The sequence below is a fragment of the Nelumbo lutea genome, chromosome 3 (assembly GCF_056320005.1).
Source record: "Nelumbo lutea isolate HS-2025 chromosome 3, American lotus-T2T, whole genome shotgun sequence".
NCBI lineage: Eukaryota > Viridiplantae > Streptophyta > Magnoliopsida > Proteales > Nelumbonaceae > Nelumbo > Nelumbo lutea.
Genome location: NC_142686.1, coordinates 15,688,920 through 15,702,730, shown reverse-complemented (window position 1 = coordinate 15,702,730; position 13,811 = coordinate 15,688,920).

Sequence of the window (13,811 nt, the reverse complement as noted above, 5' to 3'; positions counted from 1 at the left end):
CACCCTGAAGGGAAAAACCAAGGTAGATGACGATCTCGAGCTGGAGCGGCCTACGAAGCAGGGTGAGGAACGAGCTTCGCCCATAGAGGAAACGGTCGCAATCTCGACCTCTGCTATGGATCCGGCTCGAACGCTACAGATTGGTGCTTCCATCAAGGAGCCTCTACGAACCGAACTGGTCCACGACCAATATGCCCGATATTGACCCTAGCCTTATAACTCACAAACTTAACACTGACCCTGTAGTCAGACCCATTAGACAGAAGAAATGCAACTTAGCCCCAAAGCACTGGAGGGCAATCGACGAGGAGGTCGAAAAGCTCCTCGTAGCAAACTTCATAAGGGAAGCTCATTACTCGAGCTGGGTAGCCAATCCAATACTGGTGAAAAAGGAAAACGGCAAGTGGCGCATGTGCGTTGACTACACCGACTTGAACCAAGCTTACCCAAAAGATTGCTTCCCCCTCCCCAGAATTGACTGCCTAGTGGACACGACATTGGGACATGAGTTGCTAAGCTTCTTGGACGCCTACTCAGGCTACAACCAAATCAGGATGGACCAGTCCAATGAGGAAAAAACCAGAGGTCATGCCCTTCGGACTGAAGAATGCTGGGGCGACCTTCCAAAGACTTGTAAATAAGTTGTTTCGGCCCTTAATTGGTATGAAAATAGAATGTTATGTAAACGACATGGTCATCAAGACGCAGTTCTCATAGGAATTAATACAAGACTTAGATTCTGTCTTCCAAATTCTGTGTCAATTTGGCATGAAACTGAACCCCAACAAATGTGTCTTCGGTGTCACCTTGAGTAAGTTCCTAGGGTACATTGTCAACCGGACAAGATAAAGGCCATCCTAGATATGAGACCACCCCGAAAAGTAAAAGAAGTTCAGAGGCTAAACGACCGCATAGCCGCTCTGAGCCGCTCCATGTCTAAATCGGCAGACCGTTGTCTGCCTTTCTTTAAGGCAATCAAAGGCAAAGGGTTCGAATGGACCCCGAGACTGCTAGCTCGCGTTCGACGAGCTAAAGAGCTACCTCACTACTATGCCAACCTTAGCCAGGCCCGAGGAGGGCGAGGTCTTAGAACTGTACCTCTCGGCAAGCGACGAGGTGGTCAGTTCAGTACTAATAAAAGAAGTAGATCGGATGCAGCGGCCCATCTATTATGTTAGTAAAATTTTGCAGGGAGCAAAGACGAGATACCCGCAGATAGAAAAGCTAGCATACGCACTAGTAATTGCAGCTTGGAAACTTCGCCCATATTTCCAGGCTCACACCGTCATCGTCGTGACTGACAAACCTCTGAGGCAAGTCTTACTCAATCCCAAGGTTTCCGATCGGCTGATGAAGTGGGCCATCGAGCTCAGCGAGTACGACCTCGAGTATAAGTCTCGAACTACTATTAAGGCTCAAGCCATAGCAGATTTTATCGCCGAGTGCACATTCAGCCTCGAAGCCCCTGGGCCGGTTAAGCCCGAGATCCCCAGTTTGGGTGAGCCCGGAGCTCCCAAGCCAATAGAGTTTGAACCCCGTGAAGTAGCAGCCAGTATGGCATCTCTCCTAGTTAGGCCAAACGCGAACTGGGATGAGGAGCCCTGGATCCTTCACGTAGATGGCTCCTCGAACCAGCAGGGCAGCAGGGCTGGAATAGTCCTACGCGGCCCGAATGGCACGAAATTAGAATACGCACTACGGTTTGAGTTCGCGACATCCAACAACGAGGCGGAGTACGAGGCACTGATAGCCAGGCTGAACCTAGCGCAAAAGGTAAGAGCAAAGCACATAGTTTTTGCAGTGATTCCCAGCTCATAGTCAACCAGGTTACGGGCGAATACGAAGCACGCGAGCTCACTATGATCGCATACTTGGCAAAAGTAAAGGAGGCTCTACTCAACTTCCAGTCACACTTCATTTGGAAAATCCCGAGGTCAGAGAACATTGAGGTTGACGCCTTGTCCTGGTTAGCCAGCACGAGTCACAATACCATGAGAACCGTGTAACATAGAGGACTTACCTCGACCTAGCATTCTCGGTGGGGCAGAGGAGGTCACTCCCGTCCTTGAAGCCGAGCCGAGCTGGATCGACCCACTCGCGAGCTTCTTGCTAGATGGAACTCTCCCTGCGGACTGCAATGCAGCCAAGAGGGTGCAGCGCCAGGCAACCAAATACGTCATAATAGACGAACGGTTGTACCGATGGTCCTACACGCTTCCCTACCTGCATTGCTTGCGACCTGCCGAAGCCGAGCTCGTACTCCGCAACACTCATGAAGGTCTATGCGGCGGACACCTGTGCGGCAGAGCCCTCGCCCAAAAGGCACTTTGACAAGGATACTACTAGCCAACGATGAAGGCAGAAGTTGTCGAGCTCGTCAGAAAATGCGACAAGTGTCAGAAGCATGCCAATATCCACCATCAACCTGCTACTGACCTCAAGTACCTCACCAGTCAATGGCCCTTTGCAAAATGGGGCATCGACCTCCTGGGGCCATTCCTGTCAGCAACAGGTGGGAGAAAGTTCCTAGTGGTGGCAGTAGATTACTTCACAAAGTGGATAGAAGTTGAACCTCTGGCAACAGTTACAGTCCAAAACATACAGAACTTCTTTTGGAAGAACATAGTATGCCGCTTCGGGCTACCTCGGGTACTGATCTCCGACAACGACAAGCAGTTCGAGGATATCAAGTTCCAAGAATGGTGCCAAAATATGGGAATTCGTCAAAACTTCACATTGGTCGCACACCCACAGGCAAACGGTCAGACAGAAGTAATGAATAGAGCCATCCTCCGCAGACTGAAAGCACAACTAGACCGAGCTAAAGGGTTGTGGGCAGACGAGCTACTAAGTGTTCTATGGGCTCACCGAACTATGGAAAAAACTGCCATGGGAGAGACCCCCTTTAACCTCACCTATGGCACTGAAGCAGTAATCCCAGCGGAAATCGAAATACCTACACTGTGACTAGAAGCATATGACGATCAGACAAATGGAGACGAGTTACGTACCAACCTCAACCTACTAGATGAGGTAAGAGACCTCGCGCACATTCGGACAACGACCTACAAGCAAAAAGTAGCTCGGTACTACAATGCCCTACAGAGTAAAGAGAGCGCTCAGGGGGGCATACGAGCTCGAAACCTTAGAGGGCAAATAAGTACCCCGAGCATGGAACATTGTCAACTTAAGGCGATACTACATATAGACCACCAAGCGAAGTGGACAAAATCGCTACCAGAGACTAAGTATTAACAGGGACATCAACATCTCAGAGACTAAGTATTAACACCAAAACAGGTCGTGCGAGTGTAGTAACCCGGGCAAGAAACAGATCAGGCATACGCTCAGTTCGGGAGAAAGAACAACCAACACTTAACCAAAAGAAAAGTCATTCCATTTCAAAATAAGGGAGTGTGCATTTCGAACAAAAAAAATTTACATTTCACAGGCCCGGAGCTACTTCTTCATTATCATAAGGCACTTCAACGATACCTGAAGATCCTGCCTCGCCCTCGGAATCTAGTTCACCATCAGCAGCATTAGCCATCTCCTAAGTTATGTGCGAAGTGGATACGGCACTGATATCGAGCTCGGGGTACTCTTTCGGATCATCCACCGGCTTAGTTTAAAACCCCTTCTGTACAAATCCACCATTAGGTCATCAAAGCGTGGCGAGGCGATGTACTCATCGACGACCTTCTTCTTGGCATCTTCAATGCCTTGAGAAAAGATCTGCATCCTCTCCCTAATATCCTCTTGAAGGTATTCAACCTGATGCTGCAGATCCAGCCTCAGGTCCGCCATGTGCTTCACCACTACTCCCATGGCCTCGGCATCTCTTTGAGACCTCGCCTGCCTGGTCTGTGCAACACGAGTAGCCGCCTCAGCAGCGCGAGCAGCCGCCTTAGCAGCTCGGGATGTCATCTCAGCAGCACGAAGAGCCTCTTCGGCAGCTCACGCCTGCCTCGAGCTCCTTTCCACCTAGGCCGCCAAGGCATGGATAGAAGAGTTCACCTACCAAAAGGAAAGAACAAGTGATCAGAAGAACGACAACAAGATGGATAAAAGCAAAAGAGCTCGACAAAAAATCTGACTTACCACCATGGCATGAGTGACAGCACGACAGGCCACCTGGTTCAAAGGGAGATCGGTCCACGTCACGACCTCCTCAGGGTAAATGGCCTCCCTACTCTTCTGAAGAGCGTGGTTCAGCGACAACACACTTCTGAATTCCCCTTGGGCTCCCGAGCCTGAGGGCCCAGCTCACATATAAGCAGACCCAGAGTAAGCGGGAGCACTAGAGTAAGCGGGAGCCCCCGTGTAAGTAGTCTCAGCATAAGGGCCCCCTGCCGCTTCTTGCATTGGAGGAACCATCTCGGGCTCCCTGGGTGGATCCTCTGACGAGTAGTCTAGTACCTTGGGCTCCGCATCCCAGGGCAGCTCGACACGAGTTCGTTTGGCGACTCATTTCCTCCTCTTCATGCCTTGAAACAAGTGCCCACCATGAGTCTTTTCTGAGTCCACCGCACCTGCAAAAAGAGTTCGGCATCAGAAAAAACAAAAGAACAATAAAAACAAAAAACCTCTGAGTAAGGAACCTACCCGAACTCAGGCAGGCCGCAATGAGTTTGGCCTTCGTCAGATACTGATAGCATTTTAGCCCAAGCCGCACCACCTTCACCATCTCTTTATCAAGCGTAACACCAGAGTCAGGGGCGACCATTCCCCACCCGGTCTGAAACGGCCACCCCAATACACTTCGCACCCCGAAGTAGTCTCGCTTCCACGCCGGGACCTTGTTGAGAACTTCATGTAAAAGCTTAAAACCCGGGCGAGGAGATAGGTAATACACCCGCCTACTCCCGAGAAGGGGACCTTCTTGCTTCTTAAGCATCAAAATAGAAGAAAAGATCTCCAAGTCTAAAGGAGAGCCCTATTCGCAAAATAGGGAGATTATCCCCACCAAGTTACGAATGGAGTTCAGGTGAAGCTGACCGACAGTAACGCTGAAGTGGTTCATGACCTTGACAAGGAGAGGGTGGAAAGGCAGGCGCAACCCCGCAACGAGCTGCTCCTGGAATATCATGATCTCATCTGGACCGTGCTCCCAAGGGAAGTTGCCCGAAGGTATGAAGTAGGCGTACTCCCCAGGCAGGTTAAACTGGGTAATAAGGGATTGAAGCCCCTTGGGCGTCATGGTCGAGGGCCCAAACTTGTCTAACATCCGACCTCGACGAGAGGTGGACGCCAAACTTCCCAAGGTGACTCAGCCTACAGGCTCGAACTCTTCCTCAAGTTCTACCTCAGGTTCGCTAGGACCGTCGGGGGATGCAACTCAATTCATAGAACCTGCATCGGACCCCCTTGAAGAACTGTCTGAGCTATCCAAGCTAGACATCAGGAGGAGAAGATGGATTCCAAGAAAGTACTCACCCGGAAAAAGGCTTGAATGGACTGTGAAAACTTGAAACACGAGCTAAAATCTTGAGTGCGAACTAAAAGCCTGGACGCGAGATGAAACTTGGACCCGAGCTCAAGAAGCAAAGCACAAAAGTGACAAAGCGACTAGGGTCCCCCACTATTTATACCCATAGTAACCGAGAAACAACGGCTCAGATCAAAGCCAATCCGATGGCTCGCAGTCGTGCTGGCCGCACGTCTCCTGAGACCGAGACGTGACTAGTCACACGTCTCTCGAAACTAAAAGCGCACATCTCCTCACTTTAAAGGTGGCAACGACACGTTTTCAAATTTGAAAAGATGCGTGTTGTCACATCCCCCAATGGCGCACTTTTTTGAAATAAAGCGTACGCTGTCACATCTCCTAGCGACGCGCTTTTTGAATTTTTGAAATAAGGCGCATGCTGTCACGTCTGTTAGCATTTGTAGGCAGGTCAGCGTGTTTCCCATCTTTTGGGCACTCGAGAAACCCAAAGAACCCTGACAACGCACCTCGCACTATTAGTCAACCGAAATTCGAAGTACGGGACAAATCCACCTGCCACCTCGTGAACTCCTCGCGCCAGGGCAAGACCCTTAGCACGAGGAGTAGGGGGCAATTGATGAAGGAAGATTTGGCCCGACTTTGTAATCACTCAACACGTGGCAAAAGCAACAGCTCGGCACAACAGCGTGCCCAAGGCGCGGGCACCGAAGGGAGGAACCAGTAGTCCGAACTCCCTACTAGGAGCCCGAACTCTCCCTTAGGCCTCGAGCCTCACACAAGGCAACTACCCGAACTGGCCCGCCCCATGACAGTTCGGGACACTCCCCTATCTGAACTCAAAACTTCACCTCGCTCACCACTCCAGCAGTCGCCTCCAGGACGCCAAACTGAACAACCATACCTCGCCTGACACTAAGGAAGTCCGTATCCAGGGGCGGCACGCCTGACTGACTTGGGATCTGATGCTTGATAGCCGCTTTCCAACGGCCACCTGCCACCGCCACTTGCTACCACCATCTCCAGTTGCAGAGACAGCTCCGACAAAGAGAGCAGTGGCGGTTCTGTCCCAGCAGAGGTGATGACACCTGAACTGGCAGGAGCGCAGAAATAATCATACCCGACTTGACAGAAGCTTAGGAGTGAGTACACGAGGTGGTTATAAAAGGCTCCTTGCCCCCCAAGAACGAGGAATGTGAACTTTGCGCTATCTGGTTTTATATTGCCTTTGAGAGAATTCTAACTTGAGCTTCGGAGCAATCTCACCCGGTTCCCCCCGGAGTTTCCTCATCTTCTCCGTTTTAGGCTCCCTGTAGCTTCGTTCAGAGGCAAGGTCGTTGACAACTAGGACCGGCCGGATTGCGCACCATCAGAAAGGAACTATAAGAAAACCTATATAGAAGGTTTGTAAAGACTTCCCTGCCTTTCCTTTTCTTTCCCTATTTTTTCCTTCAAACCAAATACAGTAAAGATAAGCTTCAGGATTTATGGTTTTGAAGCGAAAAAGTACATAGCCCCAATTTTAGGGTTTATGCTTGGGAGTAAAAATGTTTTAACTGTAGATTGGTATTGGTTTAAAGCAACTCTTAAGTCTAACCCACTTATTAGTTCATATTTACCTTCCAAAGCCCAATGTTAAAAAGCAAAACTCATCCAAACGAAGCCTAAAGCAGAGTATTTGCATAATCTCCGATTAATCCAATTGCTATCATTTTCTGCTCATTGACCTTTTGACATGTTTAGTGCACACAACAGTCTTGAACTGATTAACGGTTCCATCATTTGTGGCCCTTAAACTCGAGACTCATGGGGCCTGACTTAATTTCTCAGGCTCAATTTGTTTGCGGTGCCAATTTCATTTGTTTGGGGTGCATGCATTGAGGAGCAAATATGACCCATTTAATCAAAGTATCAAACACTGAACCAAGCGTACACATGAGATGAGCTGATGAGGATGAGGGTACCTCTATGGTACTTTTTGAGATGCGGCTGAGCTTATTCTGAGAGAGATTGGCTTTAGTCAGAACAAAGTCCGTTCCAATGCTGTTCGAACAGCCTTTGTAGCCTTGCATCAAAAATATCTCTCTATTTCTATACTTTATTTTATTTAATGGGGAGATATACCCAATGCAATTCTATGATGACTATTCCAAGAATTCAGTCCATAAACTCAGGATATTGATTCACTCTTTTGGTGGTGGGGCACACCCGCCCATCGTTTTGTTGTTCTGTTTTCAAATAATTCAATCAAATGATCAATCAATTAAGAGCTGTAAACTGTCAGATCATACCCATTTAGTGCCTTTTTACCAGATCGTTGCACAAAATTGGAGACGCACTCTCACGTAAGAAGACGCTCTCTGCTAATTAAATCACTTCACTGTCAAACCCCTAAATTCAAGAAAATGGATTCAGTGATGAATTTTCCTGATCATGTCGTTGAAGTTTCATGGGTATCTATTTAATTTACTCTTAACAATCACAGCTACCCGGGTGAGAAAAAAAAACCTAAAAATCGGATCGAATTAGTCAGTTCGGTTTTGACTCATATTTTTTAAAAACTGAAGGTGTTGGTTTAGTTTCGGTTAATCAATATAGAAAATTAATGATTAATCGAATTGGTTTATATACATATATTTCTATATATTTTATATATATATTTATATATATATATATATTATATATTTTTTATATTTTATATTTTTACATATTATAAATTAATAAATGTACATTATATATAAAGATATATTTATAATATATAATATATTATTTATTATTTAAAATATATATTATAAATGTAAAAAAAACTGAAAAATCAACTGTTAATCTTACTGGTCAACCGATTAACCGATCAACTTTGATTTCATTTCATTGTTGGTTTTCTAGAAACCGACAAGACTGATTCAGTTTAAAAAGCTGGCTCAACGGTTCGGTTCCCTACCTGTTCTTCATTTCATGATTCACCTCTAACACCAACTGATATGGTTAAAAAGGAAGTGCAAATACAGGAGCTCTCATTGAATGATCAGTTCAGCACAATTGCACAAACAAGTTCACAACCTCCACTCAAACCATTTCAATAAGGGCAATATGCTATAGTGACAACCTTCTTTGTAAAAGCTGGCACGAAGTATGAATTACATGGGAAGTTCCAGGACATTTATAGGATATCGCCTAACAACTATACGGTTGTACCTAATGAATTTTCTTTTCAGGGTTGGAGGGGAGAGGAGTCATTAGTGAGGGTGAGTAAACTTTCCAACTTAGGTTTCTGTGGTGTAAACCAATTAACACTTATTAGGTGTTGTTATATTGTACACTGTACAAGTAACTTCATATGTTTGGGATTTTTTTTTTTTCAAATTTCAAATATCAATTAAGGTAGCATTCAATAGTGTGAAAATATCGTGGATGAGATCGTTTTGATCCTGTTCATGGTAGAATGTGATGTTCTACTGGGTGTAGACAATCCCTGTAAATAAAATAGCATAAACAAGGATAAGCCACATTCTAATTTATCGTTCACAGTATTTTATTGTGGATGAGGCACACTATGGTGAAGACAGTTTATGAGAAAGATTCAATGTAATACACTCCAACTACTCTTATTTTATTTAATCTTTTAATATGTTATAATTTATATAGAAATTATTTATTGTTGAAGATAATATTATAATGACAAATATATTTATTTTATATTTATTAACAATTACGTATTGTCGTTTTATTTTATCCATTATTATTTTATATTATTATTTCAAATTACTTTATATTATTATCCGATCCTATTTTTGTCATATTCGGATAACCACCCGTCATATTCAAGGGTTAAAAAAAAAAAGATTTTTGTTAAAAATTTACAATAAAAGGATTTGTAAAAGTTTTCTACCTTTTCGGCTTTTCCTTCTTTTCCCTACTTTTTCGTTTAAACCAAACATAGCCTTAGGGGAGCATTTTATTTTACCCTTAACTATAATGAGGTGACGAAGTTCTCATATTCAAGTCTTCAACCTAAAAGCTTTAAGATATTGAGTAAATTAGCTGCATAAAGTAGCATAAATATACTTGTTTAACAGAGCTCACTCTAGTGTGTGAACCAAAATTTGAGCCTCTTAAATCCTCAGTTGCCACGTATTTTCATCATGTTCTTAGTAGTGACTCAATCTGTCTAATGTCACAGCGACCGTGCAGTGGAGATAGTAAGCTTGCCACGTGTTCTATTAATCACATGCAGCATTTTAGCTGATATTGCTCAATGTCATTTCAAATCAAAGTTGCTTGATGTAACAGTGCTAAACTTGTCATGAGTTCCGCTGTTGTGCATGTGCATTCTACATTAATCAAATTCACACTTCACAGGCTTTGTGAAGTGTGAGAAAGGAATCGAGCATCTTTTCTTCACACAACCATCTGGATTTTTGTACCACACAAAGCCTATTTTGGCGCTTAATTGTTGGAGTTGAGTAGTCTTTGTTTAAGGGGTCTGTGGAAATAAGAATATCTTTGGCAAGGGCACCGCGGGCCCTTCCTAGCAACTCTATATGCCTTAACAATGAAAAAATCATATCTCATTCTCAACTCTTTTTACAGTCTATTTTATCCCCTCAAAAAAAAAAAAAAAAAGAAACATCTTTCTACATACAGTTCATCCCATATTCCCATGGAGATCGGATTTAGTCGTTACAAACGATGCTTATGCGGTATTTACAGCCACTTGTAATTATGTATCTCGAATACATTCATGCTTGAAAGTTTTTATTCATGAGTGGCCACGAGTTGAATTTCTCACGAGTTATTCGAGTTCAGTTTGGCTTAGTTTAAGTCGAGCTTCGAACTGAGCTCGAGTATGATATATAGGCTCATTTGCTAATGAGTCAAGTTTGAGTCCAGTGAAGTTTGGCTCGTGAGGTTTGTGAGCCTATTATAATAAATAAATAATTTTTATTGTATACATACATACATACATATAAATATATATAATAAATAAATTTTATTATATAATAATATTTTATATATGATATTTTTATTTTTATGTATAATGACAAATAATTTTTATAATTCTTATTTTGTGTATATAAAATAAAAACATTATTTATGTGTATTTTTATTTTTTATATGTATAATAATAATTATTTTTATAATTCTTAATTTTTTGTATGTAAAATAAAATAATGTTTTTATATGTATACTTTTTTATTTTTTATAAAAAAAAAAATTGGCTTGCAATCGAGCTCAAGCCAAGTTGAGCTTGAACTTGCAAGCTTTGAAGCGAGCCAAGCTCGAATAGCCAAGTATTTGGCTCGGCTCGGCTTAAATCCACCCCTATCATGAGGAGATATTTCCAATGCACGACTGCAAGTGACTATGAATACCGTTTTTTATGAGGACTGAATCCAAGTTTCATCCCATGGTTCTCATCTCTGTTTCTCCAAATTTGAATTTGATCTACTTATAATTCGATCAAATATGAATCCACCACTATCTCAGATATCATTTAAATATATACGGTTATATATTCTAAAAATTTATATCATATGCATAAATAAGTTGTTTAAAATGTTATGATTTTACTCAATTATGTTTGTGAAATATAATAACAAAATATTTTGATCATTTTTAACTTAACTAGTAATTAGTCACATATATTGCACGTGAGAAATTTTTATTCATATTAATTACTTGAATTTTAGATATATTATAGTTAAGATAAAAATTGAGCATTAACAAAAGTAACAATATGATTAAAAATAAACTTAAATGCTTGTAGTAAATGTGCACATGCATTGCATGTGGATATTTTAAATTATAATAACTATTATTATTATTATTATTATTATTATTATTATTATTATTATTATTATTATTAAATTTTGTATTCCATTTTTTGTCATAAAAAAATATATTTTCTTTTAATTTTAACAATTATTTTTATTTAATATGATAAATATATAACATAAAAAAGGTTCCCAAATGTTTTTGACAAAATTATGTACTTTTTTTATTTTTTGTGTTTTATCTTTTTTTTTAATATTTATTATTCAATTTATTACACCATGACTTTCTTTGAAAAGTTGGATCATTGGCCCACTATCTAGATAAGAGAATTATAAATTATTTTTATTTATCACATTTGATTTTTGTTTGACATAATTAATATATAATTTTTATATATTCTTTTGATTACTTTTATTTTTTATTTTTTAACTATCATATCATCGATTAATCCATTTAACCTAATTAAACCACAACCCACCACTCAAAATAAAAAATAGTTTGATTTCTAGGTTGATATTGAATTTTGTATTACATTTTCGTCATTGATTCTTATGAATAATACTTATTTTTGTTCAATATAATGAATGTATAATATTAGATATTTACCAAATATTTTATTATTTATTAATATATAACATTTGATATGTGTCTAAAATTTTCTCTATTTTTTATTTTTGTGGTTCTTTGTATTTTTTTAAACATTTTATTAATTGACTATGACATCATTTCATTTATAGGTTGATTTTAAATTTGTCATTCCATTTTCATTATTAATAAAAATATTTTTTACACTTTATACTTATTTTTGTTTAGTATAATGAATAAAGACTATTAGAGATATTCCCAATTCTTTTTAGTTTTTGTATTATATATTTTAATTTTTTATTATTTAATTATGACATTATTTATTAACTCATTTGACCACAAATGGTTGAATATCTTACCCACCACCGGGGGAAGATAATGTTTGTTTCTAAATTGCTTTTCAAAAAATTTATTCTTAAAAAAATATTTATTTTTATACTATTAAAATTAATGTTGTGAATTTAATTAGTAGAATTTAATGATGAGAAAAATATATCTTAAATAGATCATTTAATGAGAAAATATACCTTAGATATGAGATTTAATGAGTGAGAATAGGTAAATAGTTTTATTTCCAATTGGTTCTAAATTTTACAATCCATTTCCATCATTGATAAAAACATTTCTTATTTATTATACTTATTATTGTTTAATATGTCAAATATATGATATTAAAAATGTTCCCATTTTTTTTATTTCTATATATTTTTGCATTTTATCTATTTTTGAATTGTATTATTTAATTGTGGTAACATGGATCACCCATTTAAACCAAAATGGTTTAATTTCTTATCACCACCTAGATGAAAACACTATTTTTTTCAAATAGATTTTAAAAATATAAGTTTTTATGTTATTTGAATTATTAATTTATTATGTATGAATTTAATTAATAGAACTTAATGATGAGAAGAAACAAAAATGCTTTAAATATATGATTAAATGAAGGTGATTGCAAATTAATACCTTAAATGTTGGATCAAATGAGAGGGAATTGAATGTATTGAATATTTTACAATTACATCTTTTCGATTCATTTAATATCAATAACCGATTACCCTATTTGCTCTCATTTTTTATCAATAAATTTAAATATGGAGGGAAGATTTTTATCCACAGAAAAATCCAAAAATATTCTTGAGACTATTCGTATTTAATATATATATATATATATATATATATATATATATATATATATATATATATATATATATATATATATATATATATATATCAAATTTAATGCTAACAAGTGCCACATATTTCTATTAAATAAATCACATTCACAATTTCTCAAAGCATGAACAACTCATTGAAAATCAAATTATAGGTTAAAAATTGAAACAAACAATAATTATGTATAAAATATTTATGCCATTAAGAGTTATTAAATATATCTAAATGTTAAATGAATACATACATACATACACATAGGCTTAACCATTTTTAACAACCATAAAGAAAGAGGGATTTACTAGGAAATTTGACATTTGTAATACATTTTAAACAATGGATGTATTTTCCTCCTAAATTAAACCAAATCAATCTATTACAGTTCAGGTCTAATTTTTAATATGGTTTGGGTCATTCTATTGGGTTTAACCCAATTAATAAGCCCAAATAACATGAATATCTAGATTGATAACAAATAAAATTCAAATATCAAATTTAATGTTAACAAGTGCCACATATTTCTATTAAATAAATCGCATTCACAATTTCTCAAAGCATGAACAACTCATTGAAAATCAAATTATAGGTTAAAAATTGAAACAAACAACAATTATATATAAAATATTTATGCTATTAAGAGTTATTAAATATATCTAAATGTTAAATGAATATATATATGCCATAATAAACCACATAAACAAATATAATATTCATATCTATGCCATAATAAAGTCGAATAACTATTGTTTGGATATTTTTGGTACGTAAAATAATTTGGATTTATTCATACTTCATTGAAAAAAATAAAAAAACTTGTAATTATTGTCAGATC